Genomic DNA, 14232 nt, shown 5'->3' with positions numbered 1-14232 from the left:
GGGTGGCCTGGATGTGATGAAACCTCTTTGGGTAGGGGCAGTTGTATCCCACCCAAAGAAAATATGTCTTTAAGAGTTTATAAAATAAAAATTTCGGGATTTTTACAAACCTATCCATATTCCACATAACAACATTGGGAACACAACCCACACATGGCGACAACTGGCTTGGCCTGAGTAGCAGGCTGACCCTTTAGGTCAGTGGTCTCCAACATTCTTGGCACCAGGGACCGGTTTTGTGGAAGACAATTTTTCCATGGACGCGGGGGGTGGGGCAGGGGGAGGTGGTTCAGGCTGTAATGCGAGTAATGGGAAGGATGGTTCAGGCAGTAATGCCAGCACTGGTTCAGACCATAATGCAAGTGATAGGCAGCAGCAGCAGACGAAGCTTCGCTCGATAGCCCGCCGCCGCTCACCTCCTGCTGTGCGGCCCGGTACTGGTCCACGGCCCAGGGGTTGGGGACTCCTGCTTTAGGTAGAGTGGCCATATAATTTACTATTCAGAGGTGAGACTACTAGATGGTGGAGAGAGTACCTCAGTAAATCTTCTCCCTTCAGAAAGCAACAACTCTGGCAAGATTATCAAAAGCAACCATTTCAGAACTCTGGAAATTTAGATAAAGGCACACAACAAATTAAAAGTGTTTATTGAAGAAAACTACTGAGCCTCAATTAGAAAAATGGAGTCTATGACTCTTTAACTTAGGGATATTCCCATCTTCCTACCAGCTTCTTGGCATGGTCCCATAAAGACCAGCAGCTTTGCTGCCACAAAGTGGGCTAACTTGATTTGGAACTCCAGAAAAAGCCCTGTCCCCAAGGTTTTGCCACGATTCGACCTGACTTGGAGCTCCAAGAAAAAGCTTTATTCCCAGGGCATTGTTGATAACAGAAGTCAGTAGCAGTCAGGGAAAGTAAATAGTATAGGTTCCTAGGGCTGTGATATAATCTGGGGCTAAAAAGAGTCCAGCCAAAAATTTTAAAAGATAATGTAGGGACTCACATGTCCACAGTGAACTATGAAAACCTCTGACATATTCCTAGATCTGGAAGGCTGTTTGCATGTTCAGGGCTGTGTGAACAGTCAAGAATGAGCACAGAGAGCTATGCTGATCCAGAAATGACACCTAGAAAGACGACTACAAATTAAACGAAATTAAAACAAACAGAGATTTCATACTCTAGGAAACACAAACACTGCAGAACTGGTCCAGGAAAGTTACTAAACAACAACAAAAAATCTAACCTCCAACAACAAAAAAAGTACAACAACAAACAGTAAGTAGGAAGGGAAGAATGACTGGATTTCAAAGTTACTGAAATATATGTCTAGTATGTCCAGTTTTCAACAAGTACTATGAGATATGCAAAGAAGCAGGGAAATATAGCCTATATACAGGAAACAAAACAATCCAAAGAAACTAACCCTGAGGATACTCAGATGTTCAACTTAGTAGGCAGACTTTAAATCAGCTTTTATAAATATGTTCAAAGAACTAAAGGACACCATGTTTAAAAAATTAAAGAAAAGTAGGACAACAATGTTTCACCAACTAGATAATAGCAATAAAGAGACAGAAATCACTTTTAAAAAGAACCAACTAAAAATGCTGTAGCTAAAAAGTACAGTAACTGAAATGAAATATTCAGAAGTCGGCCTCTATATTGGATTTGAGCAGGCAGAGGAAAGAACCAGCAACCTTGAATGTAAGTGAATAGATAGTATTCTGTCTGAGGAACAGAAAGAAAATACAGAGAATAAAATGAACAGAGCCTGAGACACCTGTGGAACACCATCAAATAGACCACGTGTATGAAATGAGTCCTAGAAGGAGAGAGGAGAGATAAAGAAGAAAATTATTGAAGAAATAATGGTCAAAAGTTCTATATCAAGCAAAGTTATCCTTCAAAAAAGCAATTGAAATAAAGACATCTCTGGGTAAATAAAAATGGAGTAAATTAATCTATAAGACCTACCCTACAAGAAATATCGAAAGAAGTATTTCAGCTTGAAAATAAATGATATTAGATGGTAACTTGAATCCATACAAAGAAAGAAAGAAAACCAGTAAAAGTAATTACATAGGTAAATATAATAGGAAATATAAATATAGTTTTTACTCTTTCTTCTGTTAACTGATTTTAAAAGGTAGTTATTAGAAATAAAAATTATAAAACTGTATTGTTGACTTTATTAGCAGTAATTTGTAGGATAATAATATCACAATGAGGGGATGACAGGGCCCTATATTGGAACAAAATTTCTGTATACTATTGAAACTAAATTAGTAATAATCTGAACTATATTGTTTTAAGGTAAGAACAATACTCCCCAGAGCAACCACTAGGAAAATAAGTAAAAGAAAAAAAAGAGTAAATAATCCATCAAAGGAATTAAAATGGTGCACTAGAAAATATCTAACACCAAAGAAGGCAGAAAAGGAGTAACACAGGAACAAAGAGGATACAAGAAAACAAAAAGCAAAACAGGAGGTGTAATTCAATCATATCAATAATTACGTTAATTATGTTAAAAAATGTATTTGGTATTCCAATCAAAAGGTAGAGATTATCAGACTAAATTTTAAAAAAAGATCCCACTATATGCTGTCAATAAGAGACAGATTTCAGATTCAAAGACACAAATAGGTTGAAAGTAAAAAGATGATAAAGACACACCATGCATGCATACAGTAACCAAAAGACTGCTGGAAAGATTATACCATTATCAGAAAAATAACTTTATTATAAAAAGATTACTAGAGACAAAAGGGACATTTTATAGCAATAAAACAGTCAATTCATCAGGAATATATAACAATTCAAAGCAGATACACACCTAACAACAGAGTCCCAAAACATATGAAGCAAAAACTGACAGAACTGTAAGGAGAAATAGACATTTCAACAATAATAGTTGAAAACATCAATTCTCCACTCTCAATAATTGATAGGACAATTGGACAGAAAATCAACAAGGAGCCAGAAGACAAGAACAGCACTATCAACCAACTTGACTTAGCTGACATTAATAGAACACTCTCTCAGCAATGGCAGAATATATACACCTTCTTTACAAGTGCACCTGTACTTTTCTACAGGATAGAGCATTTTCTGTATTATAAAACAAGTCTAAATACACTAAAAGAGATTAAAATCATATAAAGTATGTTCTCAAAACATAATGGAATTAAATTAGGAATTTATTGTTTAAACCAGGACACTTTTTTAAGAGGACTCAAGACTGATAATTACACTAGGAAAACAGGCATACATCAAAACTGACTTGAGCGAATTAAAGGCTTGTGTTCATTCTGCCTTTGGCTGGGAATCCACTATACAGTTCCCCATAGTTCCCGCTCCCTCTGCTTCAGTCATCTCCAGAGTGAAACCTACCTCATCCTGTGAACTTTGAGTCTGCAGCACCTTTTTTAGACCAGTTTAAACTGGGGCATTTCAGAAAACATGCACTTTATTTTCAAATGAATTAATTTTAAATTCCACTATGCCCCATCCCTATTTTAAGTCATTTTAAAAACATAGATTAAATCAGAACTTTTACATTTTTTTATTAAACCCACATGACAAAAGCTGGGCTATGGGAACTTTTTAAGAAGAGCTTGGCTTTACCCTTTTGTTGCATACAGCTACTGACCTTGTCTTGGCCTTGGGAATACTTGACATTTTAAAATGGTTAATTTCTAATCATAAGATCTTTCTGGAAGTTCCATGCTTTACTAGAAATGTATACCATGCCAAATCTCAAACATCCTAAAATCTTCACAAGGTAAATAAGACAGGGGAAAAGAAATTTCCACTTTTCTCACCTATTGTTTTTGCTTACAGGAGTGAGCCAATGGAGCGTGATTGTATGGAGGGGAGTTTCTTAGCAGAAGTATTGTAACTGGGATGAATTGGGAGATTGGGATTGACATATATACACTAATATGTATAAAATAGATAACTAATAAGAACATGCTCTATTAGAAAAAAATTAAAAGTTCAGAAATACATAAATAAAATTGCATGCTTTGAAAAAATGCAATGAAGGACCATAAAAAAAAAAAAAGAAGTATTCTAACTGAAGTATCTGGGCATGACAGGGTCAAAGGCAATGTAAATGTAGTCATTCAAAACTACTCTTCTTCTGACTTCCTGAGCATTGTCTGTGAGAGAAAGTAGTTTGAATATTTTTGTGACCCTTTTAACTTGCTACTGAAACTAACAGTATACCTCTGTACCTCCAAATGTTTAATAGTTAATGATTTTATATTCTTCAGCAGTAAAGCAGAGAAGCAAACCAGTAGGAGATATAGATATAGATCTGTAAATATATAGATATATGTGATAGACATACATATGTATTGCTCATACACTATGGGAGCTGGCCAGGCAAGTTCAAAGTCTACAGGGCAGGCCATTAGGAAGGGACCATCGGGAGCAGTCTGGAACTCCAGGGACACAGGCCAAAGATGTTTGCCCACAGGTGGGAATCTTTTCTCTTTCTCCATATGTCTCTCTGTCTCTCTCCAGAAAGTCTCAAACCAGTTTTTAAGGCTTTACATCTGATTAGGTCAGGCCCACTGAGGAAAATGTCCTAAACTTAAAGTCAACTGATTAGGGATTCTAATTACATTTACAAATTCCTTCACAACAGCACCTAGATTTATATTTGATTGAATAATTGGGGACAGTAGCCTAACCAAGTTGACAAATCAAAATGCCACCAGTCTTCCCCTTGTCAACTTGGCACCCATACACATCTCTTAAATCATATTTAATCTCCAAATAAAGACAGTAACAAAGTTATATTTCTGCTTAAAATGATACAACTAACCTAACTACAACCCAAAACATGCTAACACTTTCCCCAGAAGAGAACACAAAGTCTTTTGGTTCTGTACACTCATCTTTTGATATCTTATAACTTAAATAATGAGATATAAAATTAACTATTATTAACATCCTTTATATTAGATAAGGGGATAATAGAGGGAAGAAAACAACAATATTTGTATACATACAAAAACATATTCACACCAAAATAAAGACGAAATATTCATAACTGTTAAACTCCTCTTTTTTGAAACTGGCCCTATGGTTATAGCTGGTATTTACAAATACTTCCTTCCACTAATTGTTTCATATTCACTTTACCCTCACCAAGCATTTCAGTTGGTCATGGTGTTTTGCCTGATAGGCTGACCCAGATTCATTCCTGGTGGGTTTCTGCTGAACTGTGTTGTTGAAGTTTTCCATTGGCTTTAATCACAGGACATGAAAATACTAAAAGATTCCTTAAGAGATCTCCTGTATTTTAGGCATACTTTTCCTAATGTCTCTTGTGGAGCAGCAGTCCAATTTCCCCATGGTCATTAGGGTTAATCACCCAGCCAGCACAGTCAGTCTCTTTCCTGACTTGTTGATTCAGAGGCCTGAGTCCCAAATGGCTGGTTGCCAGTCTTATCTCTGTTTTCAATGGAATCCTTGTCATGTCCCCAGGTAGAAGCATTCCTCCCTTTGGAACTGAGACCTCTAGACCAGCAGAGTCTAAGGTCAAGGAGAATAGGAACCAAAATCTTTCTAGGTATTGTTGATGCCAAAATCTTGGCTCTCTGTGCACTAATGCTGAATAGAAATACGGAGACAGGGTTTTGGAGGAAAAAGAAAAAGAGTAGCTTTATTCTTTGCCAGGCAAAGAGGGAACACAGCTGGCTAGCACCTCAAGAACTGTACCCCCCTTCCCTGGGGAATTAAGAGAAGACTTATAGGTGGGGCTCGCAGTCTGGGGTAGGTGATAAGGATCAAAGTAGTGAAGGTCTTGCATTTTTATTATTCCTGAATTATTTCAAAACAGTCACAGTTGGCATCAGGCAGCCCAGTAATTGGGTCCATTTGTCTCTGGGTTATTGGCCCACAACCTTCTTTCTGAAATGCAGAATGCTACAAGAGGTGATTTGCTACAAGGGAGTGTAGGGGGTGTAAACACCAGGTGCAGGATGTAATTCACACCCAGTCAGAGTGTTAGAGTTTAGATTTGTGAAGGACAAGTCTAGCTACAAGTGTTTGTTAATAGTAACTGCTAAGGAATAACTAAGATTGTTTAACTCTTTCAGGCCTGTTTATGCTGTTTCCCCAGCCTGTTTACTGTTTTCTTATTTTCCTTATTTATCAGAAAAGTCTCATTTCTATTTTTGCTGCAACATTGTCACCTAGCTGGTGTCATAGCTGAGCCTTTGAAGGCTGCTATAACAAATTACCAATAGAGTGGGTGGTTAAAACAATAAACATTTATTTCACAAAATTCTGGAGAATGGCAGGTCCAAGGTCAAGGTGCTGGCAGATCCAGTGTCTGGTGAGGACCCTCTCCCTGGTTTTCAAATGGTTGTCTTCCTGTTGGGGTGCATGTATCTTTTTGAATTATGATTTTCTCTGGGTATATGCCCAGACGTGGGATTGCTGGGTCATATGGTAGTTCTGTTTTTAGTTTTTTAAGGAAACTCCATACTGTTCTCCATAGTGGCTGTATCAATTTACATTCCCACTAACAGTGTAGGAGGGTTTCCTTTTCTCCACACTCTCTCCAGCATTTATTATTTGTAGATTTTTTGATGATGGCCATTCTGACAGATGTGAGGTGATACCTCATTGTATTTTTGATTTGCATTTCTCTAATAATTAGTGATGTTGAGCATCCTTTCATGTGTTTTTTGGCTATCTCTATGTCTTCTTTGGAGAAATGTCTATTTAGGTCTTCAGCCCATTTTTTGATTGGGTTGTTTGCTTTCTTTTCATTGAGCTGCATGAGCTGTTTGTATATTTTGGGGATTAATGCCTTGTCAGTTGCTTCATTTGCAAATATTTTCTCCCATTCTGAGGGTTGTCTTTTGGTCTTGTTTATGGTTTCCTTTGTTGTGCAAAACTTTTAAGTTTCATTAGGTCCCATTTGTTTATTTTTGTTTGTATTTTCATTACTCTACAAGGTGGGTCGAAAGATCTTGCTGCGATCTATATCAAAGGGTGTTGGGTCAAAAAAGATCTTGCTGCGATCTATATCAAAGAGTGTTCTTTCTAGACTTCTATAGTGTCTGGCGTTACATTTAGATCTTTAATCCATTTTTATTTTATTTTTGTGTATGGTATTAGGGAGTGTTCTAATTTCATTCTTTTACATGTAGCTGTCCAGTTTTCCCAGCATCACTTATTGAAGAGGCTGTCTTTTCTCCATTATATATTCTTGCCTCCTTGATCATAGATTAGTTGACCATAGGTGCATGGGTTTATCTCTGGGCTTTCTATCCTGTTCCATTGACCTATAATTCTGTTTTTCTGCCAGTACCATACTGTCTTGATTACTGTAGCTTCGTAGTATAGTCTGAAGTCAGGGAGCCTGATTCCTGCAGCTCCATTTTTCTTTCTCAAGATTGTTTTGGCTATTCAGGATCTTTTGTGTTTCCATACAAATTGTAAAATTTTTTGTTCCAATTCTGTGAAAAATGCCATTGGTAATTTGATAGGGATTGCACTGAATCTGTGGATTGCTTTGGGTAGTACAGTCATTTTCACAATATTGATTCTTCTAATCCAAGAACATGGTATATCACTCCACCTGTTTTTGTTGTCTTTGATTTGTACCATAGTTTTTTAAGCTGTTACCTTTGGAGGAAACTTAGTAAAGGTCACATGGGATTTCTTTGTATCATTTTTACAAGTTCATGTGAATCTACAATTATATAATTTTTTTAAGTTTAATTAAAAAATTACAATGATTTTCAAAAAAATATTCAAAGGGAAGAAAGCCAAATGAAAGTCAAATTGATACCTTCTCCACAGCATATGAGAGACCAGAGGATAATGACAGTTAAGAGAAAATAACTTTCAAATTGAATTCTATACCCAGGACAACTATATTTTAAGAAAGAAAATGCACCAGAGACATTCTTAGGTTAATAAAAATCTGAGATTTTGGGTGCCAAATGATCCTCACTAAAAGAAATTCTAGGAAGTGGAAGAAGATCCTAGAAAGAAGTTCTGATATAAAAGAATGAAATGGAGCAAAAATGTTGCAAACATGTTGATAAATCCAAACTCACACTGAGCACACAAAACAATTTAAAAATTGCCTACTATGTGGGAAGAAAACAAAAGATAAACATGAATTACTGGACAATTATAGCATGGGATATACCAGAAAGCAGCTGCCTGATTGGAGTTAACATATTCTTATATGCTACATTATACATTTTGATGGAGTAAAGATTTTATAACTTAATCCTGGCAAGCCTCAAGGAGCCTTCATTATAAGAACTAATGGTGACAATGGACAGATCATCCAAAATGAAAATAAATAAGGAAACACAAGTTTTAAATGATACATTAAACAAGATGGACTTAATTGATATTTATAGGACATTCCACCCAAAAACAACAGAATACACATTTTTCTCAAGTGCTCATGGAACATTCTCCAGGATAGATCATATCTTGGGTCACAAATCAAGCCTTGGTAAATTTTAAAAAATTGAAATCGTATCAAGTATCTTTTCCGACCACAACGCTATGAGACTAGATATCAATTACAGGAAAAGATCTGTAAAAAATACAAACACATGGAGGCTACACAATACACTACTTAATAACGAAGTGATCACTGAAGAAATCAAAGGGGAAATCAAAAAATACCTAGAAACAAATGACAATGCAGACACGATGACCCAAAACCTATGGGATGCAGCAAAAGCAGTTCTAAGAGGGAAGTTTATAGCAATACAAGCCTACATCAAGAAACAGGAAACATCTCGAATAAACAACCTAACCTTGCACCTAAAGCAATTAGAGAAAGAAGAACAAAAAACCCCAAAGCTAGCAGAAGGAAAGAAATCATAAAGATCAGATCAGAAATAAATGAAAAAGAAATGAAGGAAACAATAGCAAAAATCAATGAAACTAAAAGCTGGTTCTTTGAGAAGATAAACAAAATTGATAAACCATTAGCCAGACTCATCAAGAGAAAAAGGGAGAAGACTCAAATCAATAGAATTAGAAATGAAAAAGGAGAAGTAACCACTGACACTGCAGAAATACAAACGATCATGAGAGATTACTACAAGCAACTCTATGCCAATAAAATGGACAACCTGGAAGAAATGGACAGATTCTTAGAAATGCACAACCTGCCGAGACTGAACCAGGAAGAAATAGAAAATATGAACAGACCAATCACAAGCACTGAAATTGAAACTGTGATTAAAAATCTTCCAACAAACAAAAGCCCAGGACCACATGGCTTCACAGGCGAATTCTATCAAACATTTAGAGAAGAGCTAACACCTATCCTTCTCAAACTCTTCCAAAATATTGCAGAGGGAGGAACACTCCCAAACTCATTCTACGAGGCCACCATCACCCTGATACTAAAACCAGACAAAGATGTCACAAAGAAAGAAAACTACAGGCCAATATCACTGATGAACATAGATGCAAAAATCCTCAACAAAATACTAGCAAACAGAATCCAACAGCACATTAAAAGGATTATACACCATGATCAAGTGGGGTTTATTCCAGGAATGCAAGGATTCTTCAATATACGCAAATCAATCAACGTGATACATCATATTAACAAACTGAAGGAGAAAAACCATATGATCATCTCAATAGATGCAGAGAAAGCTTTCAACAAAATTCAACACCCATTTATGATAAAAGTCCTGCAGAAAGTAGGCATAGAGGGAACTTTCCTCAACATAATAAAGGCCGTATATGACAAACCCACAGCCAACATTGTCCTCAATGGTGAAAAACTGAAACCATTTCCACTAAGATCAGGAACAAGACAAGGTTGCCCACTCTCACCACTATTATTCAACATAGTTTTGGAAGTGTTAGCCACAGCAATCAGAGAAGAAAAAGAAATAAAAGGAATCCAAATCAGAAAAGAAGAAGTAAAGCTGTCACTGTTTGCAGATGACATGATACTATACATAGAGAATCCTAAAGATGCTACCAGAAAACTACTAGAGCTAATCAATGAATTTGGTAAAGTAGCAGGATACAAAATTAATGCACAGAAATCTCTTGCATTCCTGTATACTAATGATGAAAAATCTGAAAGTGAAATTAAGAAAACACTCCCACTTACCATTGCAACAAAAAGAATAAAATATCTAGGAATAAACCTACCTAAGGAGACAAAAGACCTGTATGCAGAAAATTATAGGACACTGATGAAAGAAATTAAAGATGATACAAATAGATGGAGAGATATACCATGTTCTTGGATTGGAAGAATCAACATTGTGAAAATGACTCTGCTACCCAAAGCAATCTACAGATTCAATGCAATCCCTATCAAACTACCACTGGCATTTTTCACAGAACTAGAACAAAAAATTTCACAATTTGTATGGAAACACAAAAGACCCCGAATAGCCAAAGCAATCTTGAGAACGAAAAATGGAGCTGGAGGAATCAGGCTCCCTGACTTCAGACTATATTACAAAGCTACAGTAATCAAGACAGTTTGGTACTGGCACAAAAACAGAAATATAGATCAATGGAACAGGATAGAAAGCCCAGAGATAAGCCCATGCACATATGGTCACCTTATCTTTGATAAAGGAGGCAAGCATATACAGTGGAGAAAAGACAGCCTCTTCAATAAGTGGTGCTGGGAAAATTGGACAGGTACATGTAAAAGTATGAAATTAGAACACTCCCTGACGCCATACACAAAAATAAACTCAAAATGGATTAAAGACCTAAGTGTAAGGCCAGACACTATGAAACTCTTAGAGGAAAACATAGGCAGAACACTCTATGACATAAATCACAGCAAGATCCTTTTTGACCCAGCTCCTAGAGAAATGGAAATAAAAACACAAATAAACAAATGGGACCTAATGAAACTTAAAAGCTTTTGCACAGCAAAGGAAACCATAAACAAGACCAAAAGACAACCCTCAGAATGGGAGAAAATATTTGCAAATGAAGCAACTGACAAAGGATTAATCTCCAAGATTTACAAGCAGCTCATGCAGCTCAATAACAAAAAAACAAACAGCCCAATCCAAAAATGGGCAGAAGACCTCAATAGACATTTCTCCAAAGAAGATATACAGATTGCCAACAAACACATGAAAGAATGCTCAACATCATTAATCATTAGAGAAATGCAAATCAAAACTACAATGAGATATCATCTCACACCAGTCAGAATGGCCATCATCAAAAAATCTAGAAACAATAAATGCTGGAGAGGGTGTGGAGAAAAGGGAACCCTCTTGCACTGTTGGTGGGAATGTAAATTGATACAACCACTATGGAGAACAGTATGGAGGTTCCTTAAAAAACTAAAAATAGAACTACCATATGACCCAGCAATCCCACTACTGGGCATATACCCTGAGAAAACCATAATTCAGAAAGAGTCATGTACCAAAATATTCATTGCAGCTCTGTTTACAATAGCCAGGACATGGAAGCAACCTAGGTGTCCATCATTGGATGAATGGATAAAGAAGATGTGGCACGTATATACAATGGAATATTACTCAGCCATAAAAAGAAATGAAATGGAGGTGTTTGTAATGAGGTGGATGGAGTTAGAGTCTGTCATACAGAGTGAAGTAAGTCAGAAAGAGGAAAACAAATACAGTATGCTAACACATATATATGGAATCTAAGGAAAAAAAAAAAAAAGGTCATGAAGAACCTAGTGGCAAGATGGGAATAAAGACACAGACCTACTAGAGAAGGGACTTGAGGATATGCGGAGGGGGAGGGGTGAGATGTGACAGGGTGAGAGAGTGTCATGGACATATATACACTACCAAATGTAAAATAGATAGCTAGTGGGAAGCAGCCGCATAGCACAGGGAGATCAGCTCGGTGCTTTGTGACCACCTAGAGGGGTGGGATAGGGAGGGTGGGAGGGAGGGAGATGCAAGAGGGAAGAGATATGGGAACATATGTATATGTATAACTGACTCACTTTGTTATAATGCAGAAGCCAACACACCATTGTAAAGCAACTATACTTCAATAAAGATGTTTAAAAAAAAAAAAAAGAACTAATGGTGAGCATTCAATATATTTAATTGTGGATCTAAAATGAAAAGGGTGGGAACAAGGGTAGAAGTATAGTGCACAAATGTTAAATACTGTGACAGAGCAGAGAGAATTGCACTGATGAGAGGAAGAAGGAGAGAGAAAGGGGAAAATGAAACTAGTCCATTGACTGCTGTAGAGATAGTAGGTAAAAGTCAGAGTAGGGCATTCAAAACAGTCAAACTGTTGAAAGGTTAGACAAGAAAAAGGATTACAAGCACCAGAACAAAAACACAAAACTCCGTGTACTCCAAAAATGAAATCTACAAGGAGCAAAGAAGACACACTATACAGAGAAAGTTGAGACCTTGTACCAAAGTAAGTCTTATTGTAAAGGTAAAGGACTTACCTCTTCTATCAAAAGGAAAATATTTTCAAATAGGTTCATAAAGCAGAACTAAACTCTATGATACAGAAAAAACACACACAAAAGCCAGTGATCCATAAAGGTTAAATATAAAGGTATCAGCAAAGATATACCAGGCAAATGAAAACTAGAAGAAAGCAGAGTTTGAAATCCTGACATTGGGTATGGTAACATTCAGGCATAAGAAGATTAAACATGACAAACCACAGTGAAAAGCAAAGACACAACAGTTAGAATACCTAGAAATACACCAAAAATTATGACCATAACCCATGCAAAGTAGAAACCACAGAAGATGAAAGGAGACTGATATAAATGCATACACATTAAAAACTTTAATATTAGGACAAAATAAGGCAAGAGAACAAAAAGTAAGCAAAGATTAAAAAAAAAATTAAACATCATAATGGTGTAGGTCTTATGATGTATTTTGACATTACATGCTCATAATTGATAATAGACTTTCTTCTCAAATACACTGGGACCAGCCACAAAATTAATCACATATTAAATTACTTAGTGATATTAAGAAATATTAGTATATTTATAAAGTAGAAGGTTCATAAATAACACTCTGATGATAAAACTAGAAATTAAAAACAAAACTTTGAAAAGTCTCTTCTAACTGGAAATTTTAAAATTCTTCTATTAATTAACACAAGGATGAAGGGAGATGCAGAAATTTTCAAAATTTCTAGAAATCAAGGGTAATTTAAAATAACACATAAAAATCTATGGGATACATTTAAGGCACATCAGAAGAAAATTCATATTCTTAAACACATATCAATAAAAATGAAAAAAAGCAAAAAAAGAATTAAATTCCCACTCAAAAATCTACACGTAGAACAATGAAATAAACCAAAAGAAAACACAAGGTAAGTAAAATAAAGATAAAAGCAGAATTTAATTGTATATCACATATAAAAACAGTAGATCTAACTAATGAATCGAAACTCTGGGGATTAATAAAATGAATTATACAAGCCACTTAAGAAAAAATAGGGGAACATACACAAAATAAGAAACAAATTACATATACAGAGAAAACCAAAAAGAAGTCAGGAAAGACTACTTAGCACACCTTTATTCAATAACATTGAAACATAGATGAAATGGACAATTTCTTGGGGAAATTTCTTGCTGAAATTGACTCCATTAGAGATAGAAAGTTAAGGTCAATTTTCCATGGAAGAAAAAAGATAACTTTATCAAGAAACTTCTACACATACACACACACACGCACACGCACACGTACACACAAAGAGCCCAGATGTCTTCACAGGGGAATTCTACTAAACTTTTGGAGACCTTAGAATCCCAGTTTAAGTAAATTGTTTCAAAATATAGAAAATGAAGAAAAACTTCCAAGTTTATTTTCAACTGTGTAAGAACTGTTCAATATGAGGAAACTCAATAATATAATTCAGTTATTAATCACCTATGGGGAAAATCATTTGAGTAACTCCATTGTTGCTGCAAATATGATAAATTTCAATACCCATTTCTGATTTGTTTAAAAAAAAACTTCAAAATAATTATTTATGGGTATCTCCTTTCTCCTCCTTCTGTTTGTCTGTCTCTCTCTCATTAAGAGACCCTAGAGAACTTTCTACTGTAATTTGGAATAAGAAATTTCCTCCACTACTTCCTCTATTCTTTTATTAATTAATTAATTAATTAATTAATCTTTGGCTGCATTGGGTCTTTGTTGCTGTGCACGAGCTTTCCCTAGTTGCAGCAAGCGGGGGTTACTC

Source organism: Eubalaena glacialis, chromosome 2 (genome assembly GCF_028564815.1).
Source record: "Eubalaena glacialis isolate mEubGla1 chromosome 2, mEubGla1.1.hap2.+ XY, whole genome shotgun sequence".
In the NCBI taxonomy this organism is placed as follows: Eukaryota; Metazoa; Chordata; class Mammalia; order Artiodactyla; family Balaenidae; genus Eubalaena; species Eubalaena glacialis.
Note: the sequence above shows the minus strand (reverse complement) of the source record.